A 15,758-nucleotide genomic window follows, 5' to 3' on the forward strand; every position below is an offset into this window, starting at 1 on the left:
CGCCTGTTCGCCACTCGGCAGCACCAAGGGCCTCCCGCCGTCCCTGTAGCCCGTTCGATGGCTCTTTAGAAGCCGGCTTCCGCACGTAACTTCCCTGGAACCAGCCGCGGAGAAGGGATCCAACGTCGACAGGCTGAGCCGGCGCCGGCAACTGCGGGTGGCCACGCAAACCTGCCGGCCCGGCCCGGCCCGGCCCACTGAGCATGCCCGGCTGGGAGGGGCGGGGCCACGATGGGGGTGGGGCCAATGTGGGGGCGGGGTCGCAGCGGGGCGGGGCGAGCGCCCAGCGGCCCGCTTCCTCCAGGGGTCGGACCCCCGTCGCGGAAGGAAAAGCCCAGTTTCCGAAGTACTTGGGGGCAGTTTCCGCTGGCATGCGAGTCTTCCTGTTTGTTTTTAATCAAAGGTCCGGCAGAAATCGCCCCCGAGGGCAGAGGCCCTGTGTACCAAAGCGTTTTCGACTTCTAACAGAGACGTGTCCGCTTGCCCCTCAGCAAGCCACCGCGGATCAGCCCCCACGCAGAAAGGCGGCTGGAAAGGCTGATACAGCAAATACCTGGCAATAGTTTCTTTAACCTAGTAAATATCGATTGTCACAGCCGTCACCACATGCCTGGGCCTTGCTGCCCCACTGAAAGCAGAATGCGTTTTTCGGTAAAGCATGTCCTGGCTTTCATCTCTAGGGCGCTCAGAACACGGTCTAAATAATTGCTCTCATTCAAACCGATTGTGCTAACTAAAACTGGGAAGGAGGTCATGGGCACTCCTGGGCAAGCTAGGAAATACTCGAAAGAACTGTGGTATCATGGTCCACCGACATTAGGCCTGATGATATATCCAAAGTCTTCCTTCTCTCACCCTTCTAGGCAGGGATCTCAAAACTTTATTTTTTGGCATCCAAAATGCTTAAATTCTTAGTGGCAAGTGAAGGGATCAGGCCGCCCTGCATTTCTAAAGCCAGTTCTCCAGCTCATGTTGGGCAGACAAGGAGGTAAAGACTTGAAGCCCATGGTCCAAGTTAAATCGGCCACTGCATATACTTCCCACAGTGCTGACCGCCTTGCTACACACCAAAGGATATGTAAGAAATCATGTCGAGCCTCACTTTTCTAAACTTTGTAAAATGTAAAGCTCTCCACAAATGTCCGAAATTCTTAGTAACAATAAATAACATTCTTAAAAGTACCTAACATAGTGCCACAAAAGGTACACAAGAAATGGGGAAAAAGCATAAACACCAGGTTTTAAACGATGGTTTTCTGTTTGTAACTTCAACTTATGGAAAGATCAAACTTCTCGTAACCAAGAAATATCTGTATATCATACATAAATATCTACCCAGATTATAAAGTAACCTTTTCATATATTTTGCAGCCAAGCTATCTGAAGTAGAAAAAATATTCTGCAAATCAAACCCTCATTCTTTTCTTTTTCCCCCCCTGCATAGAAATGGTTGAACTCACTTTTGTTTTAAACTTATGGTGTGTGTACTTTTTTTGTTTGGAGGCACAGTATTATTTATTCTTTTAAGAACCGTAATTAAAATGTACTCATGAGTAACCACTCTTTTTAAAAAAAAATCTGGGGAGTTTTTTTATAGTAATAAAATACCTTTCATATCTTCATTACTTTCACCATTTAATTAGATGTGCAATTCACATAACCTGCCTAGAATTAGGCATTGTGTCTTTAATAGCACTTAAACCTAGAGACATACCTAAAAATGCACAGAAACCCTTTTTTTTCTCGTTTGTCACTTTTCATCAAGTCTCCCATATATCATTTAAATGCTAGATTACAGGAGCACCTGGGTGGCTCAGTTGGTTAAGCGTCCAATTTCGGCTCAGGTCAAGATCTTATGGTTCCTGAGTTCCAGCCCGAGGTTGTGCTCCTGTGCTGACAGCTCAGAGCCTAGAGCCTGCTTTGGATTGTGTCTCCCTCTCTCTCTGCCCCTCCCCTAACCAGGGCTCTATCTTTCTCCCAAAAATAAGTGAACATTAAAACATATATATATGAATAAATGCTAGATTACGTGATTTGTCAAAGATCTAATCCATCTGATTACAATTTTAGTTTCTTTTACTTTTGCCATAGTTTGAAACATAATGAAATAAAAAAAAAATTTACTTTGAGAATATCTTGCTTTAAAAATTACATTAAGAAAAATATCTCAATGAATAATAGTACCCTTTAAAATTTTTCAATGGTATTTGTAATATCTAAAGTAAACTGTATAACCTATATTTTATATATTTCCTTTTCTCCAAAGAAACAAGAGAAAGTTTTTGTCATCTGTAAAAATAAAAGTAAAATACTAATGTCAAGTATTGTCAAGGAGAAACACATCTCCATTCCTATGGTTTATTTTTGGGGAGATGCTTTGATAAGAAGTAGAAAGGATAGAGCGTAATCTCAGATAGTTGCCCCTTTAACAATGAAGAGTTTATCCATTGAACAACAAAAAATGTTCAAGTTATACCACAACTTTAATGCTAGGTATGAATGTGGTTATAGCTCCTCTAGACTGATTACATGGGAAGAAAAACAAGCAAATTTGAGATTCTCATTTAGAATTACAATGAAGTTTAACCAAGAATCTCTTCTGATTACACAGATTATCTTATTTCTGATCATCTAGTACAAACTGAACAGGAACTAAAAAACCACAACACTTACAAAGAGAACTTCCTGTGGGATTTTTGGTGTCTGCGGCTCAAAACGAAAAAAAAAAAAAAAAAAACAAAACCACTGTGCAAAATCGTTATAAATTTTAGAACCGTTTATTAAAACAGCCTTGACCAAATGAACAGCTATATCTATGCCCACATTTTAAACATGTATATTTTGTTTTCATTACAGAAAACTTTATCCTTAGAAAGGCATATTTATGTTATTTTTGGTATGAGCTCTTAATTTACATATGAAATGCAAAGGGGAAGTATTATAAAACTATGGTAGAACATGAGACAGTGTTGATAATGGTACAGAAGAGAATATATATACAAAACAGGAGAATTAGGAGACCTTTATGAAGCATTATAACTACAACAACAGCAAAAAAAAAAAGCGAACCTAACCTTACTCTTATGCCATGTCTTTAAAAACTCTGTAAATTGCAGGGGCGCCTGGGTGGCCCAGTGGGTTAAGCACTCAACTATTAATTTCAGCTCAGGTCATGATCACAGGGCTCCTGAGTTCAAGCCCTGTGCTGTCAGCATGGAGCCTGCTTGGGAGTCTCTCTCTCCTTCTCTCTCTGCCCCTCCCCCACACACATGCACTCACATGCTCTCTCTCTCTCAAAATAAATAAACTTCAAAAAATTCTATAAATTGCTTCTGAGTTTTCCTCTACCAATAAAGTCATATAACAAGGTTAAATAAGAAACAACTTTCTAAGGCTTATAAAGTTTCTAGACTTCACAGACCAGTAAAATTTCAAAAAAAGAAAAAACACTTTAAGGGTACAGAATAGGATTACCAACTTTTTCACTCATTTTATTTTGCAAAGTAGTGACATTTAAAAACAAACATTAATACACCTGAAGATGGCTAAAATAGTAAACTTTATATAATGTACATTTTGCCACAATAAAAAAAAACCCAAAAGAATGTCACTATCACCAATGTACATTTCTTTTTAAAAGGACATACAAACACTAAAAACAAGTCCTTTTTTATTCAGTTCAGAATAAAGTACAGTCCTTCCTAAAAGAAGAGTGGGGCCACCCTTCCCTTGACTGTGCCAAGGTGGAGCTTTCTCTGTGTAGGGTCCAGAATGTCACACAACTGGGCAGAGGGTTAGTTCCATAACTCCATAGAATCCATGACCCCAGCCAGGCTTTAACTGGCAAGCCAAGGCTTTAACTCATCTCTGAGCAGTCTGCCTCCCCTTCTCTATAGTTCCTATTTCCCATCTTCCACACTCTGCTAAGATCCCTCAAAGACCTCCTCCCCAGTGAAAACAGTAATGCATACAGAAAATAGAAATTGAAGCATGGAAACTCCCTTCTCTTCCTGCCAAACAATGACATATTTACAAACCGAGGGTACCTGTTTTTCTTCTCTTTCCCTCCCCTGTGCTGTGAATCCCATCCCGGTTGGGGTGGGGAGAGGGGTGCTGGCCGGCCCCATCAGCTATGTTTTGTCTCACCATCATCTTCATCTTCTTTCAGCCAAAGGATTCTACCTCTCAGAATTCAAGCTTCTCTGATGTCTTCCAACTTAAAAATGAGGTTTGGGAGTGGGGGTGGGGTCAAGGGGGCAACCCTTGACCCTCCCCAGGCTACCTTCAAAGGGATGCAGCCAGCACAGCTATACAGAACCTAGTGCTCAGAATCCACACGGGATTTAATGCTCTGCAGTGCTGTCTTGAATCTTAACAGTTTTTGCATTGAATCTGTTTTGTAAAGGAAGGTGATGGGGCAATGGGCATGCACTGGGGACCTCAGCTCACATGTGGTCCTATTTGTTTTGGAATCCGCAGAGAGTTTCTTGGCTACCCATTCCCCAACTCCTGAAGTCCCTGTCAGGGCTCACTCTCTCTCCCTGCTCCACCACCCTCTGTCCCTCACAAAGATCTGGGACAGGCTTGGGTCAGGTCTTTGTACCCATAGCACCTTATGCTGGGCAAGAGCCCCAGGCTGACAGGAGGCCATATCCTGGTGGGGGTGAGCTTTCCGCCTAGCCCCCACTGGAGGACCAAGCTGTCAGGGGTGGAGGTTTAAGGATCCTTGGTAGTTGCCATCTGCTAGGGGCTGCCATGAGCTAGCAGTCCTGTAGCTCAGCTTCCCTAGGACCTGCCCTCAGCTAGGGCATTTAGGTCACGTGGCTTGTGAGAAGGGGGTCCCGGTAGGCCCAGGAGGCAAGTGGAACCCCCAGGACCCTATGAGAGTCTCTACTGGCTACAATGTGCTCCTCCCAGGAATGGGGTCCTCTCTCCTTCCACCCTGAGTCTGCCTGTGGTTGTCTCTTCTGGCCAGCTTAAGGGACAAACTCCAGGGACAAGCAGCAAAATACAGATTGTGTAATTTAAGTGATTGCTCATACAAGTTAAAGTCTGATCTTTGCTGTTAAAACTGGCACTGCTCAATATAAAGATAAATGGTGGGGTGCCTGGCTGGCTCAGTTGGTGGAGCATCTTGATCTCAGGCTTGTGAGTTCAAGCTGAATGTTGGGTGTGGAGCTCACTTAAAAAAAAAGATAAACAGTAAAATTGTATGTACCTTTAAGGGCACTGTCTTCTGCTCTTTGAATAAAAGGTCCCACACTTTCATTTTTTACTGTACCCCACAAATTATGTGGGCATTAGCTCTGAGACCTCCTCTCTCTCTAGATCACAGTCTAGGACTTGGTGACAAGCTTCTCACAAGTTCTCTTTAGCCTCTAGGTCTGTCTGTTGTCAAGGCATGCCTAGGTCTGTTGGCATTCTTTCTTTCTCATCTTAATTTCACAATTTCACAACGAATGCAGACGTACATTCCTTCCATGAAAGAAGCAATGGCGGGGGATTGTCTGGATGGCTCATTTGGTTAAGTGTTGGACTCCTGATTTCTGCTCATGTTCGTGAGATTGAGCCCGGGGTCGGGTTCTTCGCTGATAGCACAGAGCCTGCTTGGGGTTCTCTCTCTCCCTCTCTGCTCCTCCCCCGCGTGTGCATGCTCTCTCTCTCTCAAAACAAATAAATAAACATTAAAAAAGAAAGAAAAAAAGAAAGAGAGAGAGAAAGAGAGAAAGAGAGAAAGAAAGAAAGAAAGAAAGAGAAAGAAGGAAAGAAAGAAAGAAAGAAAGAAAGAAAGAAAGAAAGAAAGAAAGAAAGAAAGAAAGAAAGAAATCACAGGTATTTTTCAAAGTCCAACTGGGGGCACCTGGGTGGCTCAGTCGGTTGAGCTTCTGACTTCAGCTCAGGTCATGATCTCCAGGTTAGTGAGTTCGGGCCCCACTTCATCAGGCTTGCTGCTCTCAGCACAGAGCCTGCTTCGGATCATCTGTCCCCCTCTCTCTCCATCCCTCCCCCACTTGCGCTCTCTCTGAAAAATAAACAAACATAAAAAAAATAAAAATAAAAGTCCAACTGGACTACATGCCCCCATTCTCATTCCTATTACCCAGGAATACTATTTAAACTGAATCAGACAGTGTATTTCCAGATCACTTTCTGTGTATTTTTTTACACATCTGTATGAAAACAAAGAGAAAGGGGGGAGAAGTGTGTGTGTAGTTATACAGGAATATATATTCTTTTTTAAAAACAAATGGTAGTTAATATTTACTATTTTGCAATTTTTTATTTAATATTTTTGTCAGAGATTATGTCAATGAAAATCATAATTTTATTTTATTTATTTATTTTTAAAGTTTATTTATTTGAGAGAGAGAGCAAGCACGAGCAGGGGAGGGGCAGAGCCCAATGCAGGGCTTGAACCCACCAACCGTGAGATCATGACCTGAGCTGTGGTCAGACTCTTAACCAATTGAGTCACAAGCACCCCTACGTCACCATTTTAAAATGACTCTCTAGTACTCCATAATATGGATATACCGTAATTTGTCTCAGTAAGATGGTTTTGATATTATAATGCTGCAATGAAAACCCTTATTTATATCTTCTTGTGCACATGTGTAAGTATTTCTCTAGGAGAGACATCCAAAAGGAGGTTTTCTAGGTTGAAGTATATGCTTATTTAAAATAAATTTTTTTTAACTGATACAGTCTACCATTCCTCGAAAAATACCAGACCAACTTATCCTGTTTCCCCCACCATATGAACACTTGATAATATTAATCCTTTAGATTTCTGCCCATCTAGTAGACAAAAAAATGTACATTGCTTATCTGTTTATCTCATTTACTCCCCCCCCCCCTTTTCCTTCTGTTATTTTTGTTATTGATTTGTTGAAGCTCTTCAAGTAAACTTTTTATTGAATGCACCTAAGTCTTTTTAATCAGCAGCTTGTGTGTGTGAGTGTTAAGTAAAATTTGTTTTGGAGTAATTTTAGATGTACAGAAAAGTTACAAAGATAGTACCCAGTTTACCCACCATACCCTAATGTTAATATCTTACATAACTATGGTAGATTTGTTAAAAGCTAAAAAAATTAACATTGTTACAAGATTACTAACTGCATCAAATTCTGCCAATTTTAACTCTGATATTCTTCCAATTTTGCCAGTTCTTCCTCCTTTCCAAATCTTAAGGTAATTATTTTAGACATAATCATTTTGAGCCTCTAGACTTTTCTTAAGTTCAGGTTTGTGAACGTAACTACGAATGAGTCAGAGTATAAACCAAAAAGTCACAGAGGACAATACACAGGGTACACCTGGAGGTTCACAGTTCTTATGTTCAAGGGACATATTTTTTCTCAGACTCCTGTTTGTGAAAGAATTGCCATGGGATATTTTTCCAGCCTCAAACAGTAAACAGAGATAAGAAAAAATCTATTGACTTCACTTTAGTTTGGATTCTGTCTTCCCTAGATGGCAGGGAGTCCCAAACTCACTGGATTAAAAAAAAAAAAAAAAAAAAAAAAAGACATTCCTTAAAATAAGCTGAATGATCGAGTCCCCCCAGAGTATGTTTGGATTTTTTTTTAACAATGTGTGTGTGTTTGTATGTGCTTGAGTGTCTGATAAATCTTTATAATAATACTCTTTTAAAACAAATAAACAGGGGTGCCTGGGTGGCTCAGTTGGTTAAGCGTCCGACTTCGGCTCAGGTCATGATCTCACGGTCCATGAGTTCGAGCCCCACGTTGGGCTCTGTGCTGACAGCTCAGAGCTTGGAGCCTGTTTCGGATTCTGTGTCTCCGTCTCTCTCTGACCCTCCCCCGTTCATGCTCTGTCTCTCTCTGTCTCAAAAGTAAATCAATGTTTAAAAAAAATAATAAATAAAACAAACATAAAATATAGAAATGTGAGTAAAACTCCATTTTTAAAAAGGTAAATATGTTTTTATGTTTAAAATAAGTTTTAAAAGGGAATAAAATAGCTGCATATGCTTGTAAAAGAAACACTGGAAGGAAAATTAAGAATAAATACAAGCAGTTACCTTGGAACAGGGAGGAGATATCAATAATAACTTTTTTACATATATTCTATAACATAGTTGCAACTCTGGAAACATAAAAATGTTTTACACACTTTAAGAAAATAAATGAAATGAAGAAGAAAAAAAAATCTGTTAAAACTGAAAAGGAACTGAAGCAAGAAAATATACATTAAGTTGGTGACCTAACCAATGCCTCTTGCACAATTGTAGATTGTAGATTCTTTGTATAATATATTCTAAGGAAAACAGCACTCCAAAGAAATCCTAAATTTCATTCAGTAAATTATTAGTAATAATATCAGCATTATTACTTTGAAACTATTAATACATGTGTATGTGTGCATTAGCTAATATAAAACGGTTATATATTCATTTGCATATTAAGCTATATATAATAATTAGCTGCTATTTATGTGTTTTAACAAATATATTAGTATATTAATATATTAGCATTAACATACAATAATTTATAATATTAGCATTATATTATATATGATAGTTTCAAAGTTACATATAAATATATAACAATTTCAAAGTAATAATGCTTACATGTTAGTATATGCTAATAATGTTAATATTATAATGTATGCTTATACATTGGTTACATATTAGTTAATGCATCAATATATATTAGGGTATATTAACATTCTTATAAACAAGATTTTTACTTAAGTATAAAATCAAAGAAGCTAAATAAAAATGTTGCAATTCTAATTTAAATTTTAAAAATCAGTGTGACTTAGTTTTTATAGTGTCTTTTAAAACATATATAAATATAAATATGTATGTGTGTGTGTGTAGAGATTTCCTAGCTCTCACCCATGAAAAAGACTAGAAAGGATGAAAACCCAATAGCAACAAGCACATCTAGTGTGCATACTGTAATCTCCAGACAGGAATGCCTGGCTATAGGTCTGGAGCAAGAAATATACAAGATAATCTTGGGGTATTTTGTGCCAGAAAGCAAGGAAATTCTCAAAGGGATACAGAAGTCAACAACCAGGAGTTCCCATTAGCCAAAGATAAAACAACTTGAGCTCCCCAATATAAAAAAAAAAAAGGCAATTAACTGAAACACACTGAATTTCCAAATCCCATGAATTCATAATAACAACAAAAAGGAAAGTGACAGAACCCCCAAACAACTACTTATTGAATAGCCCTGGGTATAACTTGGGCACCAACTTCTTATTCTGTAAGCCATCAATTTAAAGGAAAGAATATATTTACTATGAGAGTTATTTCAGATGATCAAATAAGTCTAATTGATGAAAAAAAATGTTCCTTATATAATTACTACAGGGGCGCCTGGGTGGCTCAGTTGGTTAAGCATCTGACTCTTGATTTTAGCTCAGGTCATGATCTCGTAGTTCATGAGTTCAAGCCTCACGTCGGGCTCCATGCTGACAGTGTCAAGCCTGCTTGCGATTCTCTCTCCCTCTCTCTTTGCCCCTCCCCTTCCCCCAAATAAATAAATAAACTTAAAAAATAAAATAAAGTAAGCCCAGCTAACAAGGAAATCATCTTGTAACACTTGAAATAATAGACCTAGGCAATTGATCATCAAAGGATCAAGTCACTGATCAAGATTAGCATCATTAAAAGCTAAGACAAACAAACATTTATGCCTCCATGTGCTACAACCGAAGCAAACAGTACTATCTACAGAGGATGTCTGCCCCCAAAGTGGAACTTGCATGAAATTCAGCCTATAGGGTTAACTTTCATAAATAGAAATACAGGAGATAGAGATACAGGAGTTAAACGACTCTGCAAGGAAGCAAACAGATGAATACAGAATGAAGGAAGTTCTACATAGGAAAATGGACCCAATTTTCAAAACAAATCACTAGAAAAAAAGAAAAGCAAGTTGGGACTGATATGGACCATCTGTGGATGGATTCCTTTTCAGATCCACCTATTGTAAAAAGACATTTTTCAGACATTTGGGGAAATTTGATTATGGACTGAGTGTGCAATGATACCCAGATGTGATAATGGTATTGCAGCTACACAGGACAGTATCTCTTTTTAAGAGATGCATATGGAGGGGCACCTGGGTGGCTCAGTTGGTTGAGCATCTGACTTTGGCTCAAGTCAGGATTTCATGGTTGGCGAGTTCAAGCCCCACATCAGGCTCACTGCTGTCAGCACAGAGCCTGCTTCAGATCCTCTGTCCCTCTTTCTCTGCCCTTCCCCTGCTTACACTCACTCAAAAACTAAAAAAAAAAAAAAAAAAAAAAAAAAAAAAAAAAAAAAAAAAAAAGATGCATATGGAAACATTTAGAGTTCAAATATCACAATGCTTGGGATTTGCTTTAAAAACATTTAAGCAAAGAGAAAAGTTAAAAAGTAGAGGCAGAAATGTAGCAAAATATTGAAAATTGGTGAATCCAGGTGATGGGCATATGGGAAGTTTCTTGTATTATTCTTTCTATTTTGGAGTATATTGGAATGTTCATATACATTTGAAATTTTTTATCATGAAAATAAACAAAAACAATAAAAACAAATATTCCTGTCAGCAAAGGTGGGTATATTATAGATAACTGTCAGACACTGCAGCCATCCCTATTTGGAGACCCTATTGCACTATGGCATCGCAGTTCTCATCAAGAGTTGGAATATTTTTCCCCCATCCCTTGAATCTGGGCAGCAATGTGACCGGTTTTAGTTAAAAGAAAAATATGACACAAGCAGAAGCTTAAAAAACACTTGGGCAATAGGGTGTGGTTTCTCTTGTTGCTAAGAATCCTGAGACCACCATGGGAAGAAGCCCCAATTGGCAGGGGCTGGAGGTCATGTGGAAAAGAAATGAGACACCCTGGCTCACAGTGTGCCAACCTGCAGACATTTGAGCGAGGGAATTCTAGACCATCCAGTTTCAGCCAAGCCACAAACTGACTGCATCTGTATGAGTGAGCTCAGGCAAGTCTAGCAAAAGAACCAGTCGGCAGCTCTCAGAATCATGAACGTTTTTTAAGATGTTAAGTACTGGGTGCTTTGTTACACAGCAAGGTCAAACTCATGTGTATGGCTAAATATCCAGGAGTACTACACAAACATATGCAAAAGAGGAGATTCTAAGTACCGTGGGGGCACATGGCATGTAATCCATAAAGGTATCTGACTGGGAACTCACTATGAATTCACATGACACTAGAAAATGTACACATGGGGGGGCGCCTGGGTGGCTAAGTTGGTTAAGCGCCTGACTTCAGCTCAGGTCATGATCTCACAGTCCATGAGTTTGGGCCCCACGTGGGGCTCTGTGCTGACAGCTCGGAGCCTGGAGCCTGCTTCAGATTCTGTGTCTCCCTCCCTCTCTCTGTACCTCCCCTACTCACACTCTGTCTCTCTCTCTCTCTCTCTAACACAAACATTAAAAAAAAAAATTTTTTTAAAAAGGAAAATGTACACATGGAAACCACTGTAAAGACAATGGAGGCTTTGCTAGATGGCCTCCTTTTGTCTGTACAGTGAGGGCTATCAAATCGAGTAGTCACTTCACTGATAGAGGCAGGTATGACTGATGGACCATGGAGAACTTTTTTCTTTTGAGGACTACAGAGGTCTGGCTCTGCCTCCAGTCACCAATCCCAGACAAAAGAGAAATAGTTTTTGAGATTGCTGGCAGATGGCACCGCCTTTCTTCCCTCACAATTCTGCAATCCAAGTAGCCAGTGCATAAAGAGAGCACACATCTGTGAGAGTCTGGCTGACCCTCCCTCCTCTAAGCACCACAGCTGGGGCTATGCTAGCATATATGAACACATCTGGGGCACTCTCCAACAGGGCACATTGCACCCTTCATACTGAAAGAACAAATCATGTTTCCTACTTACCACAGATGTCCACCTGCAAATGCTGGACTCAGGTATAAGGACTAATTAGAGAGTGTTTAAAGTACCACAGGAAAAAAAATGATCACAGGAGTCACTGAGGTGCATATGGATATTTTAACCAAGGTATTTTTTACTAAAGGAAAAATATTAAAGGATTTTAAAACATCTTTTTAAATGTTTACTTATTTTTGAGAGAAAGAGAGAGAGCTGCATGAGCAGTGGAGGGTCAGAGAGAGAGGGAGACACAGAATCTGAAGCAGAGTCCAGGCTCTGAGCTGTCAGCACAGAGCCCAGTGTGGGCTCAAACCCACGAACCATGATATCATGACCTGAGCCGAAGTTGGACGCTTAACTAACTGAGCCACCCAGGCACCCCTAAAGGGTTTTAAATCATGACTGATTAATTTAGCTAAATCACATAACTTTAAAATAATCCTCCAGAGGACTGTATGGCTCCTCTTAGTATCATCAGCAAAATATTAAACCTATAAAAAAATTCAAGACAGTTAAGTATTTCTCCATAATACTAGCTATTTATTTGCAACTATTTTAAACTTTTTTTTTTTTAACGTTTATTTATTTTTGAGACAGAGAGAGACAGAGCATGAACGGGGGAGGGTCAGAGAGAGGGAGACACAGAATCTGAAACAGGCTCCAGGCTCTGAGCTGTCAGCACAGAGCCCAACGCAGGGCTCAAACTCACGGACCGCGAGATCATGACCTGACTCGAAGTCAGCCGCTTAACTGACTGAGCCACCCAGGCGCCCCTATTTGCAACTATTTTAAAATCAATTTGATACTTTAATTTTTAATGAATATGGCTATTTTCAGTACATTAGAATTACTCTTCTCACAAATGCCGCCCACATTTACATGTTAATTTATCCAACTTCTTCATTTATATTTTTAAAGGTGCAATATAATTTTTAAGTATATTTTTTAAAGCACAGAATCTTATAAGTAAATGGCCATATTTTATACTCTTTTGAATTAGCAAACTATTATTTAGTAAACGTTGCAAATGCCTTTTTGGACTATGTATGGATTTGGAATTAACATTATTCAAAAAAGCCTAACAACAAAAAAAGATCATTAAATATGGCATTTGGGAAGACTGGACTTTAAAAGCTAAGAAAAATTGGTGGCAGCTTCATTATCTATGGAACTACCTACAGGGGACAAATGAAGAACCTGCAGCTGAGCTGAAGGTTGGTGCAGCAGAAGCCAGGGCCCCACTCGGCCTCCTTAACTTGGGACAGAACTTTGATTTCCTGCTCCTGACAGTCCTGCCTTTTCCTATTGAAAGGGCAAAACAGGGGCACTCAGTCAGTGGCTCAAGTCAGTTAAGCCTCCAACTTCGGCTCAGGGCATGATCTCGCAGTTTGTGAGTTGGAGCCCTACATCAGGCTCTGTGCTGACAGCTCGGAGCCTGGAGCCTGCTTCGGATTCTGTGTCTCCCTCTCTCTGCCCCTCCCATGCTCTGTCTCGGTCTCTGTCTCTCTCTCAAAAATAAAATAAAAACAGTTAAAAATTTTTTTAAAAATGAAAGCATAACACAAAGAGCTGAGGAAAAGCCATTAGCTTCATTATCATTCTACCTAATACTAAAATAAATGTTCTCTCCTGTTAACAAAGTGTGGACACATATGCTGAAAGCATCAGAAAAAACATAATGGAAATAATCTGGGAAAGGTCTTCTGGGACTAAAGTTTCCTCATCTGTACAACAGAGGGGAGTGACCTGGGAGATTGGGGTGTGTTGGCGGGGGGGAGGGGGATGCTGGATTAATCCTAAGACCATTTCCAGCCATAACTTTCAGTGATCTAAAAAGTCAAAAGCTTTTGATCCCTGACACTATGAGGCTAATATCGGATGTGGTTATTTGTAGGTTTTACAAGTTCAGGGAAAATACAGATGATAAAACCATAGACTCTGCTTCTATGAACAGCTCTAATTTTAAATGGATCTAATTTTAAAGATGATGAATATTTCCACATGAGAGTATATATATGAAAGTGAAAAATTTTATAAAAGCTGGACAAATTAGAAAACACGCAAATATCCAGCTAAGCTTCAATCTGTGTGCAAGAGAGTATGTTTTGAAAGGGTGTGGTTTCCTGACTCTGGATTGTTTGGAAATATTCTGATAAAGCCAAATTCATTTCTCTGATATCTGAACACAGCAAGGAACTCGTGCCTAAAATAGCATAAAACATGATATTCCTATGCATGTAATCAATGTAAGTCAACTAAAAAATGTGACAGACGCCCATAAGATTTTTAATCTGTGTTCTCATAATTCCTTTTGTAGAGATAGTATCTGCCATTGGCTGGACTAGAAAATTTAGCAACACTTAGCATACTTTTCACTCACTTGTTCATTAGTGCAGTTTTCACCTATTAAACAAGTATTTTTAGAACTCTTACTATGTGCCAGAAACCACTTCTTTTAAAATCCTTCCAGGTTTATTTGTTTAACTTCATACTCCTTTACTCTCTCTCTTGTCTTTGGTAGGTATGATGCCATGTTCACACTACCCAGGAGCACATTTAAACTGTGGTACTCAAAGCAGAATGCTCTCTTATGAAGGGAAAAACCCAATCCACATACATGGGTCAGGAGGAGCAGATAAATAGATGAGCAATTCGGTATTTTTTACCCTCCCCCTCCCACCTCAAGAGAAATACAGTTCTGGCTGCACTTAATGTTGCTTCTTCCTCTGTTGTAAAGAGAAGTTATGCCTGTGGTGACCTACTTTTACAGAGTGAATCTGAGACAGAAATAACAGACAAAAGACTTTATAATATATAGTAAGTAATTATAAACATGTGTGATTGCTTTAACATAAAAATATTTTATGTGGATGGAGATTATATATTATTCTGCATTATTTCCTTCTCTGTGCATAAATGTTAACAAAACAACAGAAGAACCAGTTAATAGTGGCAATCAGTAGTAATTAATAGGACTATTTGAACAATGTATTAGAAAAATGTAACAAGATTTTATGTTTTTCTGTCCTCTGATATAACAATTTAACTCTTAAAAAATATTTATTGGGTATTTAAATTTTGTAGGCTTTATATTGTATATTTTTAAGATATATAAATTTAAGACTCCTTAAAAGGAAAATATAAATACAACAGGGCTAAACAGATACATTTAACTACCACCGCCCACAAAAATAATAATGCCCTGCTTCTTTCAGTGCCATGATACAATAGGATATTTTTATTCTTTCTGTTTCCTTTTTCAATAACACTTGTCTGAACCACCTGTAGCAGTTTAGACATCCTTTGTTTATGTGCTCCCAAAACTGAATAGTCATATGTAAAATTCATTTTGACTCGCAGCTCTGTTCAGCTCAAACCCACGTGACACGGATCCCTGGTGTCAGCCCAATGTAATGACATTAAGCTAAATATCCTCTCAACAAAACCATTTGAGGGTGGAATGCTTAGGATTTCATTTACTAGCAAGGACAGGTTTTTAGACTTGTGGGAATTCATTCCCACCTCTCCAAAAACATCCAACCACATTGTACCTAAAGGCTTGTTAATCAGGTTGTTTGCACCTATAAATTCATCACATAGGCTATCCCTGTCTAAAATATCTATTTTATAAAACTTTATTTTATTTTTTTTTTTTTTTAATTTTTTTTTTTCAACGTTTATTTATTTTTGGGACAGAGAGAGACAGAGCATGAACGGGGGAGGGGCAGAGAGAGAGGGAGACACAGAATCGGAAACAGGCTCCAGGCTCTGAGCCATCAGCCCAGAGCCCGACGCGGGGCTCGAACTCACGGACCGCGAGATCGTGACCTGGCTGAAGTCGGACGCTTAACCGACTGCGCCACCCAGGCGCCCCT

At 39.3% G+C, this 15,758-nt stretch overlaps 1 protein-coding gene across 4 annotated transcripts in view; it reads right to left on the bottom strand.

Moving 5' to 3' along the window:
- Nucleotides 1–15,758, bottom strand: part of TJP1 (tight junction protein 1) — a 249,209-nt gene that overhangs the window by 107,609 nt on the left and 125,842 nt on the right. The gene's annotated exons all lie outside the window — the stretch shown is intronic.

This window comes from Puma concolor, chromosome B3 (genome assembly GCF_028749965.1).
Source record: "Puma concolor isolate L17-30 chromosome B3, mPumCon1.1.hap2, whole genome shotgun sequence".
In the NCBI taxonomy this organism is placed as follows: Eukaryota; Metazoa; Chordata; class Mammalia; order Carnivora; family Felidae; genus Puma; species Puma concolor.